We start from the raw sequence: 22062 nt of genomic DNA on the forward strand, positions 1-22062 counted from the left end.
GGGGGAGCGGGGTAAGTGCATTTCAGGGGCTCGCAGGTGTTTTTACACGCGATCGGGCCTGGGGGAGCGGGGTACGTGTATTCCAGGGGCTCGCGGGTGTTTTTACACGCGATCGGGCCTGGGGGAGCGGGGTACGTGTATTTCAGGGGCTCACTGGTGTTTTTACACGCGATCGGGCCTGGGGGAGCAGGGTACCACTCACCGTCTGCCTTGCGTGTAGAAGAATGCTTAGCCAACACCCACCCGCTGTGAAGTAATAGCGTGTGAACCCCAACGGCTGCAAAACACACGCACCGCACCCCACGAAAAGCAACGCCCATGCGCGATACGTCACAGACACGCATATGCGCTAAGGGCCTTTGGTCCAATGGAATCGCGTATGCGTGCTGACGCGCTTACGCGCTAAGGGCCTTTCCTCGATTCACACGCTGACGTGCAGAATTTTCACGTGCCAAATCACTCCGTATCAAGCTGGCCACGCGTAAGCACAAGTAAGACCACGCTCCTGCCCAAAAGGCCGAATTACTGCCCCCCAGAGCCCGAGCAGCCTCCCACGAGCCATCTGCTGCTGCCTGCCTGCCTGCTGCCACCGTGCCCTGCCATTTGGTGCCTGCACATCAGCCATCTGCAGGGGTCCAGTTGCTGTGTCCACCCCTGCTGGAACAGAACACTCCCGACTGGTATACCATGGCTCCACAGCCCAGCCCCAGGACCCAGTTGCCCACCCACGCCTGCCTCGGGGGTCGCCATGTCGGGGCAAACACCATCCGAGACCACTGGCGACCCCCAGCCAGAGGGGCAGAGGGCCACCAGCTTCAGTCAGAAGGAAGTTGGTGTCCTGGTGGAGCTTGTCCTGGGGGATTATGATGCCCTCTTCGGATCACCACGCGCCGACAAGGACGGGACAGGATCTGGGATGACTTTGTGGTTGCCATCAACGCGGAGGGGGTGGCAACCCGCAACATCAAGCAAGTCAAGAAGCACTGGGAGGACTTCAGGTCCAGGACCCTCATAAAGGCCCGGCGCCTCGTGGATTACCATCCAGCTGAGGGTCCTGGAACGCGTACGCCCAGCGCTCCATGCCCAGATCCTTGAGAGGCAGACCCGTCTGGAGTCGAGCGGTAAGTGGCCAAGCACTGCTGTGTGAGACAGGGCATGTTGCAGCGTGCTGGTTTTCTGATACTTGCCTATATGTGTGACATAGGCCATGTACGCGTGTGTGTGTGCAGGGACATCATGGCCATGCATGTGAGACCAGTAATGTGTGAAGCACACGGTTGGTGTATGGGTTGAAATGTAACATGGGGAGCCCTATGCGGAATGGACACATGAGACCATGCCAGTCTCTGTTCCTGGACATGGGTGTGGGTGAGGGATGGGTGCTGATGCCATGTACATGTATGGTGTCCATGTCTGTGTTTCTGACCTGCGTGTCTGTGACTTGTGGATGCCATGGATGCATGACACATGTCTGTGACAATGTTCAGATTCACTGATGCAGCCTAGTTATCCTTGCATCCACTGTGTCTGGGGTGTACGAGTCCAGATGGATGAAAGTACGTTGAAGTGTGTGCATGTGATAGGCATGACCCATGATGCATGTTTGTCCAAAACAACATTGTATGCTTCAAGAGTCCCTTGGAGATGTTTGCTTATGTCCATAGCATGCGCCATGCCTGTTACTGCATGTGTTTTGCCTGCACTGACCCATGTGTTGTGGAGGGACATGATGGAAGTGATCTTTGACAGTGCCACTCATCTGCTATTGCTTCCTGTCTAGGGGACCATTGTACAGTACCCTGATGCTTGTGTTCTATGTCTCCCTCTACACAGCGCAAAGTGAAGAAGAGGGCGGAGACAGCGCTGTGGAGCTAAGCGGCGGGGATGCCCCCACGGCTGCAGCGGAAGGGGTGGGTGAGCCCCCACAGGGGCTTGCAATGGCGGAAGACGATGTGGAGCCATCCAGGTCGGTGGTTTCCACAGAGGAGGAGGAGGCCGCTACTGAGCCGCACATGGGGCCTGGTGGGGGCATCCCTGCTGGTGCAAGTGGTGCAGTCCAGGGGCAGGGGCAGGAGGCAGCACAGGTCACCGTGGAGGTGCCTGTGCATGTCACTGTCCCTGACACTGTGACTGCACCACCATGCACCAGCAGGGATGCCCCATCCCAGGCCCGTCCGCAGGTAGGGGGGATGTCCATGTCATCTGACTCCCCTCCACCTGCGGACGAGGGGACCCCTGGCCGTATGGAGAAGGTCCTGATTGGTGTCGCGTTGCGCACGGCTGTCATTCGTGATGAGGTGCGTGCTTCCCGGGGGGAGCACGCACATCATCACGAAGAGCACCGTGCCAACGTGGCCCAGTTGGGAGCGGTCATGGTCGGGGGTCTCGTACATGTGTCGGGCACTCTGGCGACCCTCTCCACCTCTGTGGAGGCTATGCGCCAGTCGTACTCCATGCCGTCTTCCGGCCCAGATGCCACCAGGGCCCCCTGTGGACCTGCCCCGACCAATGCAGCCACCTCAGTGGGGATCCCATCCCTGCCACAGTCGGGAGTCGGAGGTCCAGCAGGGGTGGACACACCAGCAACTGGACCCCAGCAGATGGAGGATGTGACGGCATCATCGGGCAGGGCACGTGCACGACGGCGTCAGTGGTTTCCATCAGCCTGGATGCCGTCGTGCTGGCACAGGCAGTTGCGTCGGAGGCAGCAGCAGGCTCAACGTGGGAGGCATCGTGGCTCGGGCCATCAACATCAGGGGTGCAGGCATCGGCCGGAGGGCAGGAGAACCCTGGAATGGGAGTGGCTTCCGTGTGGGAGGGGTTGTGCCAGCAGATAGGTGCGGAGCGGCAGCGGGCAGAGGAGGAACGGCTCACAATGGTCAGGGCGGAGGACTCCATGCGGAGGGCGCTGGGGCGGGCTGAGTGCCTCGAGGGTCTTCGCAGTGAGTTGGAGCTGGACACTGCATTATCCCTGCGGGACCTCGGGGCCAGGGAACATGCCCGCCTCCAAGCCATTGAACAGGAGTTCGATGATGCCCCGGCCCATGACAACAACCAGTGAGCCGTCGGACTAGCCCGCTGTCCTTGTAAATAGTTATGTAGTTAGTGTTAGGTTTCCCTTGCTTTTTTATTTATTTTGGACCTTTTGGACAATGGGCCACATTTTTGTATATAATTTTATTTTATTAGGTAGTATTTTTATGTAGGTTTCATTTCTTCAGTTGGGATCATGGACCCTGGTTTGTTTATCTGTATATAGTTGACTGTTGGATTTTATTTTATTTTTTTTGATTTACCCATGGAGCAATGGTTTTCGGTTTTGTTTTTACCTTGGATTTACTTTCTTGAACTGTGACTTTGGACACCTTTCCTTTGGATTATGATTTGTCGTTTTTCATTATTTTACGGACATGCTGCTTTTGGTTTTTGATTCCCATTGTCATTTGTTTATTTTTTATTCCATTTATGCTGTTTTTAATACATTTTGTTCATCAAACTTCAATGTGTAGTATCATCCCATTGGTATCATGCATATCCTGATATGGGTTTTGAGATTCACTGACACCCATTGGGTGTATGTGAGGGCCATGTGTTCATTTCCAAACTTGCTATTGGGGTTCTATCATGTCATTGCCATTTCTAAGTGGGTGGATGCAATACTCGAGTGGGTGTTTTGCATTTGGAGGCTGACCATAAGGTCCAGGGATCTAGATTGTGATGACATGTTGGCTGGGGGACATGTGTGGGGGCCTGCTGGAAGGTGCCCCACAATGCTGGGGGGTGGGGGTGCAGGGGGACATGAGTGGGACATGCGTGGGGGCCTGCTGGCAGGTGCCCCGCAATGCTGGGGGGTGGGGGTGCAGGGGGACATGAGTGGGACATGAGTGGGGGCCTGCTGGCAGGTGCCCCGCAATGCTGGGGGGTGGGGGTGCAGGGGGACATGAGTGGGACATGAGTGGGGGCCTGCTGGCAGGTGCCCCGCAATTCTGGGGGGTGGGGGTGCAGGGGGAAATGAGTGGGACATGAGTGGGGGCCTGCTGGCAGGTGCCCCGCAATGCTGGGGGGTGGGGGTTCAGGGGGACATGAGTGGGACATGAGTGGGGGCCTGCTGGCAGGTGCCCCGCAATGCTGGGGGGTGGGGGTGCAGGGGGACATGAGTGGGACATGAGTGGGGGCCTGCTGGCAGGTGCCCCGCAATGCTGGGGGGTGGGGGTGCAGGGGGACATGAGTGGGACATGAGTGGGGGCCTGTTGGCAGGTGCCCCGCAATGCTGGGGGGTGGGGGTGCAGGGGGACATGAGTGGGACATGAGTGGGGGCCTGCTGGCAGGTTCCCCGCAATGCTGGGGGGTGGGGGTGCAGGGAGACATGAGTGGGACATGAGTGGGGGCCTGCTGGCAGGTGCCCCGCAATGCTGGGGGTGGGGGTGCAAGGGGACATGAGTTGGTGATCAGTAGTGCAAGGAGACATGTGCCTTTGCTGGGGGGCATGCCCATGTTGGGTGGGCTGCCTGCGGGACATGACCAGGGATGCAGGGTAGTCCACTGTGGTGTGGGCTGCCTGCAGGGGCAGTGGAGGGTGTACAGGGGACACCTGGGAGGACCCACACTGCCAAATCACATGTAGGACTCCCCGGCACCCCTGAAATACACGTACCCTGCTGAAATCGCGTGTGAAAATTCTCGCGCACCCCTGAAATACACGTACCCTGCTGAAATTGCGTGTGAAAATTCTCGCGCACCCCTGAACTACACGTACCCTGCTGAAATCGCGTGTGGAACTTCTCGCGCACCTCTGAAATACACGCGCCCAGGCCAATCGCGTGTGGAACTTCTCGCGCACCTCTGAAATACACGCGCCCAGGTCAATCGCGTGTGGAACTTCTCGCGCACCCCTGAAATACATGCACACCCTCCCCAAGGCCCGATCGCGTGTGGAACTTCTCGCGCACCTCTGAAATACATGCGCCCAGGCCAATCGTGTGTGGAACTTCTCGCGCACCCCTGATATACATGCACACGCTCCCCCAGGCCCGATCGCGTGTGGAACTTCTCGCGCACCTCTGAAATACACGCGCCCAGGCCAATCGCGTGTGGAACTTCTCACACACCCCTGAAATACACGCACACGCTCCCCCAGGCCCGATCGCGTGTGGAACTTCTCGCGCACCCCTGAAATACACGCACACGCTCCCCCAGGCCCGATCGCGTGTGGAACTTCTCGCACACCTCTGAAATACACGCGCCCAGGCCAATCGCGTGTGGAACTTCTCACGCACCTTTGAAATACACGCGCCCAGGCCAATCGCGTGTGGAACTTCTCGCGCACCTCTGAAATACACGCGCCCAGGCCAATCGCGTGTGGAACTTCTCACGCACCCCTGAAATAAACGCACACGCTCCCCCAGGCCCGATCACGTGTGGAACTTCTCGCGCACCCCTGAAATACACGCACACACTCCCCCAGGCCCGATCGCATGTGGAACTTCTCGCGCACCCCTGAATTACACGCACACGCTCCCCCAGGCCCGATCGTATGTGGAAATTCTCGCGCACCTCTGGAATACACGCGCCCAGGCCAATCGCATGTGGAACTTCTCGCGCACCCCTGAAATACATGCACACGCTCCCCCAGGCCAGATCGCGTGTGAGACTTCTCGCGCACGCGTGTTCCCGAACCCGTAATACACGTTCCCCGCTTTGCGTTTGCTGTTTGCCAGTCCGGTAAACTGGTACAGGGTTGGCGCAGCCCTTTGCGATAGTTTTGCGATCTTGATGGCTTTTCCTTGCGCAAGGGCGTTCTTGGGGGCGTAACTGGCGCTGCTGCAGGGTCGCTGCGCCACTCTGAGCCACGTCTGCTTTTGGAGGCGAGAATCCATGAATACGCTGTGCGCAGAAATTGATTTTATCGCACACGGCTGGTGCAGACATTCACACGGGCACGCTGTGCGCCACCCACGTGCGACACTTTCGTGTGGAATTACATGAATCGGCCTGTAAGTGTCCTCAATTGACGGACACTCCGGTCCCCTGCACACCCTTTTACTGGTAGATGCCAGTTCAAACTTGAACTGCATTAATACAAAAACAGACTAATCTACCCACCAGTATGCCATAGCATTATATATTTACAATTTGAAAATCATGCAGAATTCAATTATTATAACATAGTCTATGTATTTGTCATAGTCCAATGCGGAAATTGACAGAGGTGGCGCCCGCTCAGAGCACTTTGCTTCTGCATAAGCACTTCTTCCCCACCGAGGGTACCCCCATAAAGGTATATTTTCATTATTATCGTTCGTGATTTCCACTTGATAGATGGTCAAGACAGTGAGACAACCCTTGGTTTATTCATTTTTGTATTAAACAGACCCAGTAATGAGCTAGAACGGCTGCATTACAGAAATAACGTAAGAAACAGATGTATGTGAACCATAGTTGAACATCCTAACACAGAGGTGATTTTTTAATACAGTTGCTTCCCTCTTATACATTACCATAAACATTAAATGTTATACAACGAACTGATACCACCTTGCCCTTTACTTTGTAGATACCTTTGGAGTTTAAAGAATCACCATTGAATTAATTGAAGGTAAAGTTTATTTTTTCCTGATGAAGCGATACATTATCCCGAAACGCGTTGAGTTCTACATTTCTTTATTATTGTTTTGTACTATACACTGATGATTAATAAATCATTTTCTGAATTGCACAATTAGAAAACCAAATGTTTTTTTTTTATTAGAACCACATTTGTATTTAGTAATTAAGATAAAATCTTTGCGAAACGCCTCAATTTTTCACTGGCATCATTGTCCATTGAGGGCATGAGCGGCTACCCTCTCATCAGAGCCACCCGTGGCATAGCAGGTGCAAAGAAAGAAGCATGCACGCCAGGGCCACCAGCAAGCAGGACAGTTATATTTGTGTTCTTGGGGCCCTAAATTGTTCTATATTTTTGGCGCACTGATGCCACCACAAGTTTGTTAATGGTATATAATGATGTGCAAGGATTAAAGAGCTCTCTTCAGACATTGGGCCTCATCAGGAGTTGGGCAGTATCCCGGCAGTAAATCTGCTGGAATAACACCCAACATAATAACCGTTAACGCCGCTTGGTGGCAGTGTATAAGTCCCCATTTTCTATTTAGTCCATAGGACTTAATGAGTCATTTTCATCGCAATTACCACAGCAGTAATTGTGCCATGGTAATTGCGCGAAAATTGGTCGGAAAGTTGGCGCATTCACCTCCAGCTCAAAGCTGAACGTGAATCCTCCCACTCTCCCCCCAACTCATGATTGGGTGGTGAGGTAATGCGTCGGTACCGCTATTTCCACCGCATTTTGACCGCATCGCCCAACTTGTGATGAGGCCCAATATCCCTTATTGCTGGGAGGTTGTTAGGGAAAGTTAATTATGAAGAAGATAGAATGTGTTTTTCCAGTTTCGGTTTGAGTGCTCAATACTCTTAATTTATTTGCAGAATGCAAAGGATCCCAGTCTTGGGGTTGTTCAAATCGGCACGTTTTATTAGTATTATTTGCACGAGATTCTCTTTCTCCCTCCTGGATTAATCTTTCTTTAATTTTCAGGTGGAGCTGAAGAAATCTAGGTTTATATTTGCATCAATTATGTTGAGGTTTTCCAACTGTTATTTGTGCAGGATGTTGACTCTCTCTAGTTGTGACATTTTACCAAGGGTGCCTGGAGTGACAGCCACACCTATAGGAAGAAATCTGCTAGACCACTACAGTGGCCATGTAGCCGTCTCTTGCATATCATACATATTGCTTCATAAAGGTATCTATCACATGTATTTCCTTGGGTGCGGTAACCCTGTATTAGCGCTTAAAAGCACCTAGTGCTTTTCACATTAATCTTTCATTTTTCAAGCACCGATCCATTTACTAAAGAGCATGCTATGCAGCTAGTTAAGTGAGAAAAAGGCTTACACTTAAATAACATTTTTTTAAATCATCACAAGGTGCAGGGGAGATGCAAAGGGCAAAAAAGGAGGCAAACTTGCTCTTACTCTTTTCATTTGCCCCTCCAAAATACGATTTTCAGGCATATGGAATATGCCTGGCTTTGACCAGGTGAACAACCAAGACCGATTCCTTAGGAATCCATTGGTTTTACACCTGCATGAAAATGTCATGAAGGCTTAGAATTAAGTTTTCACACAATGCAGAGATGGTGAGCATGGATAAAATCTTATTTCCACCCCGTACCCCACCTGCATCTTGTTTTGGCACGAAAATAAGGCAGAGTGGGGCATGTAGGTGTAAATGACTTACTCCTTGTGCTTACATCTCCATCTCACCATATTCTTTCTTGCATCACCCTTGCAGCTTTCAGTATCAATCTATTTTCCTGGAAATGGAGTAACCTCACAATAAAAGGCGGCGGCCTCTGCCAGTTGGATGGCTTTGATGACAGACATTTGTGGGCTCTCGATAGGGCAAGGTTGGCCCCCTAAGGGAGACTTGATAGCCCAGGCAGCACTTTTTAGGACTATTTTTAGTTCTCCTGACCAGACATCCTGGCATGGTCAAGTCTAAGGACAGCTTAACCCACCTTCAGTTCCAACTCAAATTATTTCTCCTCACTTTTAACCTGCATTTCCTCTCAGTAATTCTGGAGTTGACACTGAGCTGTGCTTTTTCAAATGTAGACATGGCATGTTTAAGTAGCCACATCTCTTGTGTGGGCAGGAAGATCATTTCAAAGCGTTGTTCTTCTCTCCCTTCCTCGCTTGCTGTGCCTGCAGACTTTGGGGTTCCCTCTTCATCTTTGGTCTCATTTCTGGGCAGGTTTTTTGGGTGTCGTGTGTTTGATAGAGCAAGGTCTGTTGGAGGGGTGGTTTAACTGTCTGCAACAGTGGTGTGGATCGGGAGAGGGAGAGAGTCAGATGCACAGCGAGGTGCTGCCTGGTTCTGCCATTCCGGTCATCCGCCAATTCGGGCATTCTTAAAAGTGATTTTAAAAGTCAATAGTATGTGAGAATTAGGATGAGGAATGGTGCAAGAGTTGTTGAGCCTTATTTGTCTTTTTTCAATTATGATGGAAAAGCATTTAAACACTTGAGGTCAATCATGGAATTTATGAAATGTTTAATTTCTTTTAAAGTCAAATTCAGGTAAATTACACTAACATGCTTTGAGGAAGGTTTTTTGTTCAGTAGGCCTTTTGTCTGATCTTTGCCAGATCTCATGGAGGAGTATGAAAAGGAGATCTGGTGTAAATTAGCTTTTGCATGATGCAGAAAGGGAACAGCATGGCGAAATCTCTGTCATGGTGTCAGACATTTTTTTTAAAGTGAGTTGTTCAATGTTAATTTTACAAGAATTTGTTTGTTTCAATGCATCTTGTTACACTGATGTTTTTTGCTCTATCATTGATATTATTGTCTGTGGATATCACTGCTTGTGAGTTTAACCAATTTACCAACAAGGTACACAATCGATAATGGCTGCTATTGGGTGGAGGCAATTTCTCTTAGGAGGTATTTTCTCTATATCGTTAAAAGTTGCATTGATGAATAGTGAGTCTCTCAATATAAACAATTATCAGGATCCCAACACACCATTTATTTTATAATCATGTTTGGTGTTTTTTTTCTTATAACGACATGAATGCAATCTCAAGTGGGGGACTGCTGTAACATGACAGGTGAGTCACAAGGGGACTGGCCTTTTTGTTCTTAGAATCATCATAGAAGAGATTTAGAGGTGAGTTGAGGTTTTAGGGCGATAAAGGGCTCCATGTTCCATCAATGCTGATCTAATTGTAGTAGATTCAGTGAGTGTGTATTATCAGCGTGAAGCTGGCTGCAGATTCTGCTGTACCGTAGGAAATCAGAAGCAGTACAAATCTATCAGCAAAGAAAAGAGCACAACAAGGAACCTATAAGTAGGGAATGCAGATGTAGCACAGAACCAAGGCAAAGAACAAAGTCACAACAGGGAACCTGGAAGTAAAGAATGCAGCCAATTGCAAAGTGATGCCACAAACCGTGGATTGCAACACAATATCAAGAACCAAAGAGAGCAAACACAAAGTCAAAACAGTCAACAAGGCACAGAACACAACATGAGTCTAGAAGAAGAATGCAGGCAGTGCAACGTAATGCCAGATAAACAGTGAAGCACGAGGCAGTGTCAGAATAGTACACACTAGATCACAGAGGGAAGGGCTGAGATGCGAGAGTAAATTAAATGAAATGAAATTAAATCATATATATTGCGCTCATACACAAGTGTTTCAGAGTGTGACCAGACAAAGGGAGGGGAACAAGGGAGAACAAGAACAACGATCTTACTAGGCCCAGTGACATTGAGAACATGCAAGTGCATGGAAAAGGGAAAAGGGGGAAGTGCATTGAGCGGGGGAAAGTGGAAAGTGCGGAACAGAGGAGAGAACAGAATAAATAATAAGTAAAATAAATAAAGGTGATAGGCAGTGGTAGTGCAGCCAGCAAGTGGCAAGTGCTATATTAGTCATATAGTGTAATATCTGATAAATGCAGAAGAAAAGTGGGAGGGGGACTATATGGGTACCGGTACAGTCCCTAGTGCAAGGGGTGGCCTGGAAGCAGAGCAGGAGGGTGGCAGGGTGAGCAGGTAAGTGGGGACAAATGACAGAGGGTGGCCAGGTACACGGTGCAGAGAGGGAAAACAGATCAGCCAAGGACTAGAGAGGCAAAGGGGAAGGTCTTGACATGCTTCCGGAACCGGAGATGGATCTCCTCAGGTTTCAAGGTGTCCGGGTGGCTGTTCTAAAGGGAGGCCCCAGCCAAAGACCTAGATCTACCCCCAGCTTGTTTCTTGGAAAAACGACTGACCCTGAGGGCGTTAGGAGTAGAGGAGCAAAGGGCTCGAGAGGGGAGGTATTTACAGAGGGATAGTTGAAGGTTTTTTGGATCCAGGCCCCAGAAAGCCTTGTGGACAATGCAGAGGGCTTTAAATTGAATCCTTGCATCCACTGGGAGCCAGTGAAGGGATTTCAGAGCTGAAGAGATACGATTCCAAGGCTTGAGGACAAGGACAAGTCTTGCAGTCCTGTTCTGGATTATTTTTAAAGGGCGGAGTAGAGGCAGGTAGATTTAGAAAGAGGCTGTTACAGAAGTCCACCCTAGAGAGAAACAGAGCTTGGGAGACAGTGAGCTTCTGGGGGAAGGAGAGGAAAGGCAGAGTACCTTTAAGGAGGTGCAATACAAAGTTTGACTTTTTGGAGACATCAGAGATGTTAGCGGAGAAGGAACGTGTTGAGTCAAAGATTACCCGAGGTTCTTAGCCTCACGAGTAGGGGTAGGAGGAGAGCCAAGGGGGCCTGCCAGAGAGTGAGGGGAAAGGATGGTGAAGGTGTACCAATGAGGAGGATCTCGGTCTTGTTGGCATTTAGACAAAGATCATTGGCAGCACACCAATTTTGAATGGCGATTATACAATCAGAGAGGAGGGAAGAAGAGGAGATGGCTGAAGGAAGCCTTAAAATTAGTTGGGTGTCATTAGTGTAGCACTGGAAGTGTGAGCAGAACAAGGGAATATGCCAGGTATTGGTTGAAAAGCCAGGGCTAGAGTTTAGACCCCTGGGTAAAACCACAGGTAGAGAGGGAGATGGAGGATAGGAAGGACCCAAGTTGTACCTGGGAGGGTCTATCAGAAAGGAAAGAGGTCAGCCAGGCTAGAGCCTGATCGGTGATACCCAGGTTGTCACACAAATGATTGAGCAGGGTGGTATGGTTGACCGTGTCAAAAGCAGATGAGAGATCAAGTAGGATGAGGCCAGAGTGAATGTTGGAGTCAAGGTTGAAGAGCAAGTCTTCATGGATGTTCAGGAGAGCAGTTTCCGTGCTTTTGGCAGCTCTGAAACCAGATTGGTGGTCATGGAGAGAGCCAAAAGAGTCATAGTGATGGTCAAGCTGAGAGATGGCCAGCTTTTCAAGGAGCTTACCCAGAAAGGGACTAATGGAAATAGGGTGATAGTTAGCCAGACAAGAGGGATCAGCTGTGGGTTTCTTGAGGAGAGGAAAGATCCAGAGGCAAAGGAGAGGTTGCAGAAATTGGCAAGGGCTGGAGCAAAAGTATCAATGTGGTCCTTAATGGTTTCAGAGGAACAGGGATGTACATGTTTTCATGAGGCTTTCATAGAACAGACTTGTCTAAAGACCTCATCAGTGGAGAAAACAAGAAAGGAGGAGAAAGAGGGATCTGAGGGAGGGTCAACACACCAAGAAGGAGAGGGGAGAGGAGGGGGAGCAGAGGAGAGGGTGGACAAGATGTCCTGGATTTTAGAAATAAAGTGAAAGACAAGGACATTGCACAGAGACTGGGGGCGAGAAGAGGAGTGTAGACTGATGCTGGGTTGGCCAGCTCCTTGCAGAGTTTAAAGAATTTGGCCGAGTTGTTAGATGCAGCGGAGACACAGGCATGAATGTGGACTCTCTTCTTGGGGTAGACATGAAGGGACAGGAAGGTGGGAACGGAACATGATGCATGGATCTACGATGCATGAGAGTGCACGTGGCTAGAGAAGCAAGGGAGCACATGCGGCCAGGTTGTGAGGCAGCACATTCACACAAACAGTATGAGGGGACCTATGATGCGAGGGGGCGTGATGACATCATTGCATAAACCTTTAAGCACTATTACAGGGCACTGAACCACACGCATGGTTCAGCGAGATGCATATTTGGCAACAATAATAAGAAGGTTTCCCATGACCTACTGGGAACCCATTACATTCTATTCAGTGTCTACTATCTTTATTTTATTTATCTTCTCCCTTTCCCACCAACTGGCTTCTCACTTAATTAATGTCTCCCTGATTTCCCATAGAACAGATATACTCACCCAAAGAGGACAATGTACAAAGGAAGTGCAAGTAGAACATGTTTCGAACCTTTTTGGTCTTATAATGTTGTCTCATATATGTGTTTGATTATAGTCCACAGAAAATATACCATTAATACTTATAGGGGTTTTTTCTTGTTGCAGGTTACACAGTGGTTGCCCTCTAACATTCCAGAGGACATACGGAGGATAAAGTTGTATCCTGTTCAAACATAATCAATAGTTAATACATCTTCCCATTTGCAATTATACCTATCATTTTTGCAATTGTGGCATTTAAAGTAATTCTGATGCTAGTCCCTTTGTTCATATGTTTCAGTGTTTCATGTCTAGCAAATAATGGCCTATCCTTGTTGTGGATTGTGGATATTACCAATTACTGATTATTCTTGATCAAATATCTCAAGCACACCTTCTATACCACTGCTTGTATTTTGGAACTGACACTTTGAGAATCACAACACTAAGAGAGTGCCTATTTGTACACATGAATCTGGACTTTGGTTCCTATGTTTCTCTCCGAGGAATGCCATTAATGCTATTAGAGATATAAACATGCTGGAGTGAGGTAATACATGTGAGGCAACCTATGTATATGTAAATAATTATATTAGTCCCTTGTATAGAATTATCACTAAACGACTCAGATCTATTATTGAAGATTGTTTACAACCTTTTCATTTCTTGACTGTTATTTACAAACAGTTTTTCATGTGAGCGGGCATATTTATTAGAACGATGATATTTCGTGCACGATTGAAATTTGAAATGAAATTCAGATCTGAGGTCTTGAATCCTATACCACTGTTGTAAATTTAAAATCTAATTTATGACTGTTCTGGTGACAGGAGGTGTGATGCTATGTACTTATGTAACATTGTTTCTATACATTATAACTCTGGGGATTAAATGTTGAATGGTTTGAAAAGGATGCATTTTCTCTTTTTCTTTGTTTCCAAAATTACTACTGACCACTGTACATATATAACAATGTAACTTCAATAGGACTACATTTTCTAACCCTATCCACAGTAATACGAGTACTTCACCCCATCCCATGCAGCATTCGCCCACACAATGTAGCATTGGGGGCACAATGGACTACACATACTTGGTAGGGAGAGCTGGCACAGGACACAAGCTATTTGTACCCTCCAGTCTGCTCTCTAATAGTCTAGCACACATCCTGCCATTCTTTAGAAATATGATTAAATGTCCTAATGAAGAAAAGGATGTGGACAGCCTAGTTTTGAACTTCTTGCATTTTAACCAAGAAGGTCTTATAGAAACCTCCTGGCTGAATTTCCTTAAGAAACTTACTGGATACTAAAAACACGAAGGTCACTTGATTTTCACATGTGGGTTCTAAAGTCCAATGGGCCATGCCACCAGGATCAAGTGGGTGACACTATCTGGCAGTGTTTTGCCACCCTGGGAATACTCTATGGAGTTTAAGTCCCTTCAAGGGAGCAGTGCTACTTCAAACATCTCATAGGGACAAGCATGAATGCTCCAGATATGGCAATAGTGTACTAGATGTAAAATCTCTATGTTGATTATTATTTCTGTGTATAACTATTCTTTTTTTTTATTATTTAATGTGCATGGCTAATTGTAGCCTTTTACATCTTATACAAAATGTACATAGTGCCCCAACATAGAAACCATTTACTTATTTCATCCTCAAAACAAAACAAAACGATAGCTCAGATAAAAAAAGAAAGTACCCCATTTGAATGCAAACATAAAAGTTTTCAAAGAATAGATAGTAAAAGAAATACAAATCCAAATGTCTTTCCAATCATAATCAACAGCATTTTTCAAACATTCTTAACTCTAACCCCTGACTAAAGGTTAAATACTGTCAATAATTAGCACTAGTAGAAATAATTTGTGGGGTTCCCTTGCCCGTGCCCATACCGTACGCTTACCAGCACCCTTGTTTCCAGACCGCCACACTACGAGTCCGCCTGCCAGGGCCACTGCGCCCAACAGGTCTGGCCCTGCCGGGCGCAGTGGGCCCGGTACGCAGACTCCTCATGGAAGCACCAGCACTGTTAGTGATGGTGCTTCCGAGTGCCCATTCCCTTGAAGTCTTATAGGACTCCAAGGGAATGGGTACTAACATTTTACTGGCACCTAGCTACCGGTCCGCCAGGACATTAGTAATGTCCCGGCAGCACCGGGAAGCTAGGTGCTGGTAAAATGTTACGAGTCTGGTGGCAGCCCACCGGAAGCACTGGCAGGGTTACCACCGGACTCGTAATAAAGCCCATGGTTCTTAATGTTTTGCTAGCAATAGAGTGCCTTTTTTGCATTGAGATAGGTCCGCACACCAAATGTGAGCCCCCTCTTCGGGCGACCTCTTAACTTAGATGCAGCAGCGAATGTGAAAATATTAAACCCATCTATCACGAAGTCTGACCTCAGCCAAGTCTCTTGTAAGGGGAAAATGTCAATTTAGGACAATGCTTCAACAACATCTGTAAGTAGAGAAAAGGAGTTATAGCCCTGTGTGTTACAAGATAATATGTAACATCCAAATTCTTCAACCAGACTTCAATGCTGAGAAGCTTCATTCGCCGATTGCCAGATCTCTGAGTTCAAATGCCTATAATTGGGCTTTGACTGCATTTGGGATTAACAAGCAAATGTCTCCTTTGACTGTTTAAAGGATGGCCCACTGATCTCAATCTTCCTAGGGCCAGCCAAAGCCTCAACTCCCTTAATATCATCAACTTGGAGAGGCTGAATGTCAATTCAAAGGTTGCAGAGTTCCAATGGCTGCCTGTAGAATGCTTTCCACAACCACCAGGGGGACAAAAGATACAATAGCCCAGTTGGTGGACTTGTAAAATGTTGGCAGTTCCACAAATTCAATGGAGACACAATCTGCAAGCCCTGGATATTGCCAAAGTTGGACATTAGAGTATTTCTGTTGAGGAAAGCACTGACATTGGTAGGCGCCATCTCCTCAAATCATAGTAAATGATACTTTGTATTGACAAGCCTAGTGGCATCCCAATTTCTCCCCAGGAGAATAGATTGTAGCTGACTACTGGAGTTACTGACTCCTGGGGGCCAAGGTGAATTTACATAAACTGATTGAGATGACTTAGGGCCATGTATCAAATGGGCTCTGTCTTGCACCTCCAAGGTACCCCTCAAGCGCTGGTTTGGTAGAGATCACCACAAATTGGCTTCAAGTGGAGTTTGAGAAAACTGCACATGTGGAAAGCCATAAGCATGGGAAGCGCCTAGCACATTGATGCCATATTACAAGCTGATGTTGGACACCCAGAAACGAGGGCTCGACAAAGGACACAATTTGCCAATCCCACGCACTGCTGTGGCACTTTGTTCAGAAAATTGCAGCCATTTATCCACTGTCAGAGGACTTTTTGCCAGTGTTTTCCGCCAAAGCAGGAACCAAATTGGGCCTCGTTTTTCCTGAGATTGGTTGGACATTTTGTGCACTGCTGGCACTCCAGGGCCCCAGATTCAAGGGGCCTCATTACAGCTTACTGCACTGTTGTTTCGGACCAGCAAAGTACAAGTCTGCCTGTCGGAGTTGCTATGCCCAGCAGGTCTGACCCTCCCGGGCACAGCAGCCACGGTAGGCAGACTTTCACGGAAGCACTGGCATCGTTATTAACAGTGCTGGTGCTTCCGTGTTCCCCACTCCCATAGCGTCCCATGGGATTCTATGGGAATTGGGAACAACATTTTACAGGCGCCTGACTTCTCAGATCACCAGGTTTGCAATGCCTAGGTGTTTCCGGCAAGCCAGGTCCTGGAAAAATGTACAAGCCCGAAGGCAACGTGCCGTTTTTACCGGCACGGATAGCGGCGGACTTGTAATGAGGCCCAATGTCATTAATTGCCAGGGAATTGGCAAGACAATTATAGATGATGCAAGTTTATCTGCTTGCTTCCGTTGGCCTCTGTACTGCGCCTTTATGAGTCACTCTTTCATGATTTTTTTAATTTGGCATTTAAATGGAAAGTATTATTATTGAACTGTGACATTTCCAATGCTGCTGCCTGTGGGGTTGAGGCAGACATCGTGAGGGGCGAATAAAGCATGCTAACATCATCAAATAACACCCTCATTTTCAGCCTCATTTTCTTGGGTATAATTCATAGGGTCTTTGGGCTGAGGGGTGATGTGGCCAGGATAATGTCCACAACCCTGGCCAATATATGTTTATGTCATTTTGCTCAGCCTTCGTGCATCCACTGTAACTGCAATGGAGCTTGTAGTAGGTAAGAAAGATAGATTGTGTCGTTCCAGGCATCTGGCACTTGAAGGGTCAGATGTTACAGTAATCGATCTGTCCAAATTGCTGTCAGCCTCTGCAGCAATTTCGGTCAGGTCCGGGTTGGCTGATAGGTTTGTTGCTCTTATCCCTGATTGACAGATATTATGGCTGTGTAGGTCACCAAAAGATTTACTGCTTAAGTCAAGACACATTTCGAGCAACAAGTTGTTAACATCAATTGCATGGCATGACAAGAGCACAGCTTATATTAACAAAGCACTAGTTGAGGCAGGCGTAAACGCAGTACTTAATTTCTTCGCGTTAGCAGGAGAAAAAACATTTGTAATTTTCAGCTCCTCAGATTATTAGTTTTTAGTTTGGGTTATTGCTCAATAGAACATGGGGAGTGCCGTCCCTTCCCCTCCACGTATGCCTTCAGGTCTCTATACGATATTTTTAAAGTCCCTGTTCTTGGCTTGACTGCCTGTCGCATGTGTGTTTATTTATCTTATTTATTTTAGCATTTGTTACACACCCAAACCCGGAGCTATCACAGCATAGGTTACATAAAAGTGCATGTCTGTTTACAGTGTAGTTACAATACTGGTAAGGTTAAAAACAGAAATAAGTTGCAAAACAGAAACTGACAGTTTAGGTTACAAAATAGTTACATTACAGGCGGAGCCTTGAACATAGAGTGGTCGCGGTGTATTCACTGAGGTGTAGTAAAGACACTACTAGCTAAAATTTGTTGAAGAGCCATGTTTTGATGAGATTCTTAAAGTGCTGGTGGGAGGGCTGATTTCTAATGTGCATGAGGAGGGAGTTCCAGATCTTGTGTGCAGCTACAGGGAAGCTGGCACCCCTGCTCTATAGCTCTTAAACCTTGGGAAAATAGGTGTGTGCTAGAGCCCGATCTGAGAGATTAAGTTGACCTTTTTTGGATGCCACAGTTATTGAGGTATGAAAGAGCATCATTGGTGATACATTTGTGCGTGATGATGAGGGTCTTGAATACATTTCTGGCTTGGACAGGTAGCCAGTGTACTTCCCTCCTAATGCGAGAAATATGGGCGCTTCTTTTAAAACCAAAGGCTGCTTGTAAGGCTTTAGTTTGTAGCAGTTGCAATTCAGCCAGATTCATGTTTGTAGTTTCTAGTAGGAGGATGTGGGGTAAGAAATTGGTGGCTGAGTGCGATTAGTTTGGCAGTGTTAGCCGTAGAGAATGAGAGGGCAATAATCTGTTTAGTCATAGTGAGGCTGGAGTCTATATAGACACCCAATGTTTTGACCTGTTTGAGTACTGCGATGGGTGTTCCATCAATGGAAATGACTGAATAGTTGGCATGAGGCGATTTTAGTCGGATGGGGGTCCTACAGTGAGGATCTCAGATTTTTCATTGTTGAGACACACTGTTGGAGACAATCCAATTCGAAATGATGGCATAGATCGTGTTCATGGGGGCAGAGCCTTGTTCATGGTCTCCCGTGATGGGGATAAGGATCTGGGTATTGTCTGCGAAGTTTGTGTAAATAACAGCCATGGCGTCAAGGGCTGCAAATAGCAGTTTTGTACATGCATTATAAAGGGTGGGAGATAGGCAGGAACCTTGCTGGACCCTTAGGGGTACTGGGATAGAGTGGGCAGCCAATGGATACTCTCAAGGTGTGTTCCTAAAGGAATGAGTTGACCCATAAGGTGGCTTCTGTGGAGAAGTTGAAGTTGTCTGAGAGAGCCTCGCATAGGTTGTCATGGTACACAAAGTCAAATGCAGCAGACAGATCGAGTAAAAGGAGGATGCACAGTTTTACAGAGTCTCTTATGATGTCCATTTGGATTTTAAGGTCTAGTAGAACTGTTTCTTTGCTGTGCTTGGGCCGGAAGTCTGATTGTCTGGCTTCTAGTAGGTGATTGTTTTCTAGATATTCTTGAATTTGGGTGTAGGCTATTTTGTCTACTATTTTTAGCAGAGGGGCACTGTGGTAATGGGTCAGTAATTTGTGGGACTAGCAGGGTAAACAGAGGGTTTTTTTAAGAAGTGGGGTTACCCAGGCTTCTTTGATCCTGCGGGGACAACGTTAGTGGTGAAAGAAGCATTAATTAAGTTGGTGATGATAGGTGCTAAAATGGAGGCACAAAGTTTGACTAGGCACGCGGGGAAGCTATCACCTTTATAATTGGAGGGTTTCAATGTAGACATGGTGTTCAGGACCTGTTCTTGGGAGACAAAGGTGAATTTGAATGGGTGGATGTTTTTTGACACCACAGTCAGGTGCAAGGGAGGGTGGACATTTACTGGCTAATAGTTTCCTTTTCAATAAGATTTTCTTTTGTAGTGTGAGGATTTTAGAGGCTTGTGCATTCTGGATAGTAGTGCACCAGGCTTTACTTGAGTTGAGGGGGGTGGTGGAGGGGATGGGGGCTTCCAGTTCTATAAGTATAGAGAATAATTCTTTGGAATTGGAAGAGGCGTTAGCATTTGCTTTGTGCGCTATGACAGCTGATTTGTACGTTTTGTTCGCTATCACAAGTGAGTTAGCCAAATCTGTGGTCGGGCCCTTTTTATTTGAATGCTCCAATGCTCTTTTGTTGTGACCAAGGGCACTGAGCTCTTCATTGAACCAGAAATTAGTTTGTTTATCAACACAGGTATTTTGAGCATGGTCGGGGCTCCTGCATCAATGGTTGATTTCAGGAAGTTGTGATAGATAGAGGAGATACTGTCTGGATTCGTATTTGAAGTTGGGAAGGCATTGTGGGTGTCGGACAGAATGGGGACAAGATTTTCTTGTGTAAGTTTGCGGGTGTTTCTAACCGCAATGGGGCAGGGTGTGGGTAGAGGCGTGCCCTGAGTGGCCATTGTCCGTAAGTTAAAACCTATTAGATAATGATCTGACCAAATGATTTTGGAGATGGAATCTAATGAAAGATTAACGTTTAGTGTTAAGATCCAGTCCGGGATTCTTCCTTTGGAGTGGGTGGGTGAGTTAACAATTTGGGTGAAATGCAATTCTTGGGGGGCTGTATAAAATTCTGTAGCTTTGTGGTCAAGTTTATCATTAAATCCAAGGTTAATGTCACCTAGGATAATACATTTAGTATTGGGTTTGAGGAAGGGGTGATGAGCAGAGGGATATCTGATTCAGGGTGGCTGGCATTATTTGGCAATCTGTAGATGATGAGAAAGTTGGTTGTGGTTTTGGGGTCGGTAGTAAGTTTGAGTAGTAGGAGTTCATATCCGTCCACTGGGTCTAGTGAGCAAGACCTAAATTGTAGTGTGGTTTTGGCTATGATCGCTACTCCTCCTCCTATGGTATCCTGGCAGTCAGCCCTAAAAATGGTATAGTGAGGAGGAATGGCCAGGGCCAGAAGAGGTCCAGAGGCTTGGTGTAGCCAAGTTTCTGTGATGACTAGTAAATCTATATGGTGGTCAAGGAGTAGATCATGTATGTCAATAGCATGTGCTCCTGGGGGACGCACATTTAGAAGAGCACCTTTGAGGTTGGGATTGGACACTGGCAGGGGCGAGGAGAGATTTGTGAGAGTGGCAGGGGTGATGGAAGGAGTGTGCGCCTTGAGCCATGTGTGATCTTGGACACACAGTGGTGTGTTGGCGGCTGAAGACTGCCTCACGGGCTGTGTGAGTTCCTGGTGCAACTGTGGAGTAGAACGGGGGTAAGGGGTGGTAGACCGGAGGTGTACCAGTGGGGGTGGTGTTGGCAGGTTTGTGATGTTAGTCTTGAAAGCCTTATGGTCCCAAGGATAGGGCGGGTGGAGGATAGAACGGATGTTGGTGTTCTTGAACTGAGGCACTTGTGCCTTGTTGTTCCTATGCATGGACTAGAGGACCCTGGTAGGGTTGCGGGGATGATGGAAGGGGTGATCCCGGGGGGGGGTGGCTAGGTGTTTGGGGCTTATTACACCTCTCGTCTGGATGATAATTGTAGTGGCGTTGCAGGGCCATGTTACTAGTGGTGGGAAAGGGGGTGGCTAATGTTGGCAAATGTTGCTGCTTCACTCGACTCCTGAGCGCGTAGGTCTGAGTGGGGAAGCTTCATAAACCGTTTCTTTAGAGTATTGTTTTCAAGAAGGGTCATGAACTAATAGAATTCAAAAATAAAGAATTCAGTTCCCTCCTTAAATAGTCAGTAGTTAATGCTGTCAAGCCCAATATGCAAACTTTAACCAAGGGTATTCACAGTAATTCAGATCTCCCTTTCCCAAGGTGGCCTCCCATAGCCTCCACAAACAACCAGGTCTCACCGCCGGGCCATTCCACAAACCATTGGCCTCCGACTATGGGGTCCAGAATTATGGACGAGATGCAGAGTGCAAATGAAACAATGGAACAACGTCCCCCCATGAAATACCTGTTATTGGTGAATTCCAGCAAAGCGCGGAGTGGTGTCCGCTGCCCCTCTGCTCCTCTGACCCACCAGAACACTGAAACACTTGCCACAATCCTGCTATACTTCTGGTATGTTGGGGGTGGTTTTGAATGCTCGTGCCCTTCTTGGGTGAAAAAAGTTGAAAGACTATTCCAATTCCAAATCCATTCAGACTCTGAGTTTAGGAAATTTGGAATACACTGTGTCTCACACCGAAACACTCACACACTCCTGCTACACTTCCACTATGCTGCAGGAGGTTTTGAATGGTTTTGCCCTCATTATTGGGTGAAAACAGTAGAAAGACTTCCAATTCCATATCCATTCATGCTCTGAATCTTGGAAATGCAGAATACACAGGGCTTCATTACAAGTGTTGCGGAAAGGCAACAACGGCGGCGGTAGTGCTACCGGCGCCGTTGTTACCTCTCTGGAACATTACGAGTATGCTTGCGGGTGCCGCTCTGGAACGCCTGGTCAGACCAGGCGTGCAGAACGGCACCCACGAGCAGTACCGGATGGTAGCAACGGCCCTGTTATCAACCCGTTGTT

General features: G+C 47.7%; 1 protein-coding gene across 4 annotated transcripts in view; it reads right to left on the reverse strand.

Annotated features, from left to right (window-relative positions):
* Positions 1-22062, reverse strand: part of LOC138529468 (uncharacterized) — a 522169-nt gene that overhangs the window by 328839 nt on the left and 171268 nt on the right. The gene's annotated exons all lie outside the window — the stretch shown is intronic.

The sequence above is a fragment of the Ambystoma mexicanum genome, chromosome 1q (genome assembly GCF_040938575.1).
Source record: "Ambystoma mexicanum isolate Mex_15411 chromosome 1q, UKY_AmexF1_1, whole genome shotgun sequence".
Classification (NCBI taxonomy): domain Eukaryota; kingdom Metazoa; phylum Chordata; class Amphibia; order Caudata; family Ambystomatidae; genus Ambystoma; species Ambystoma mexicanum.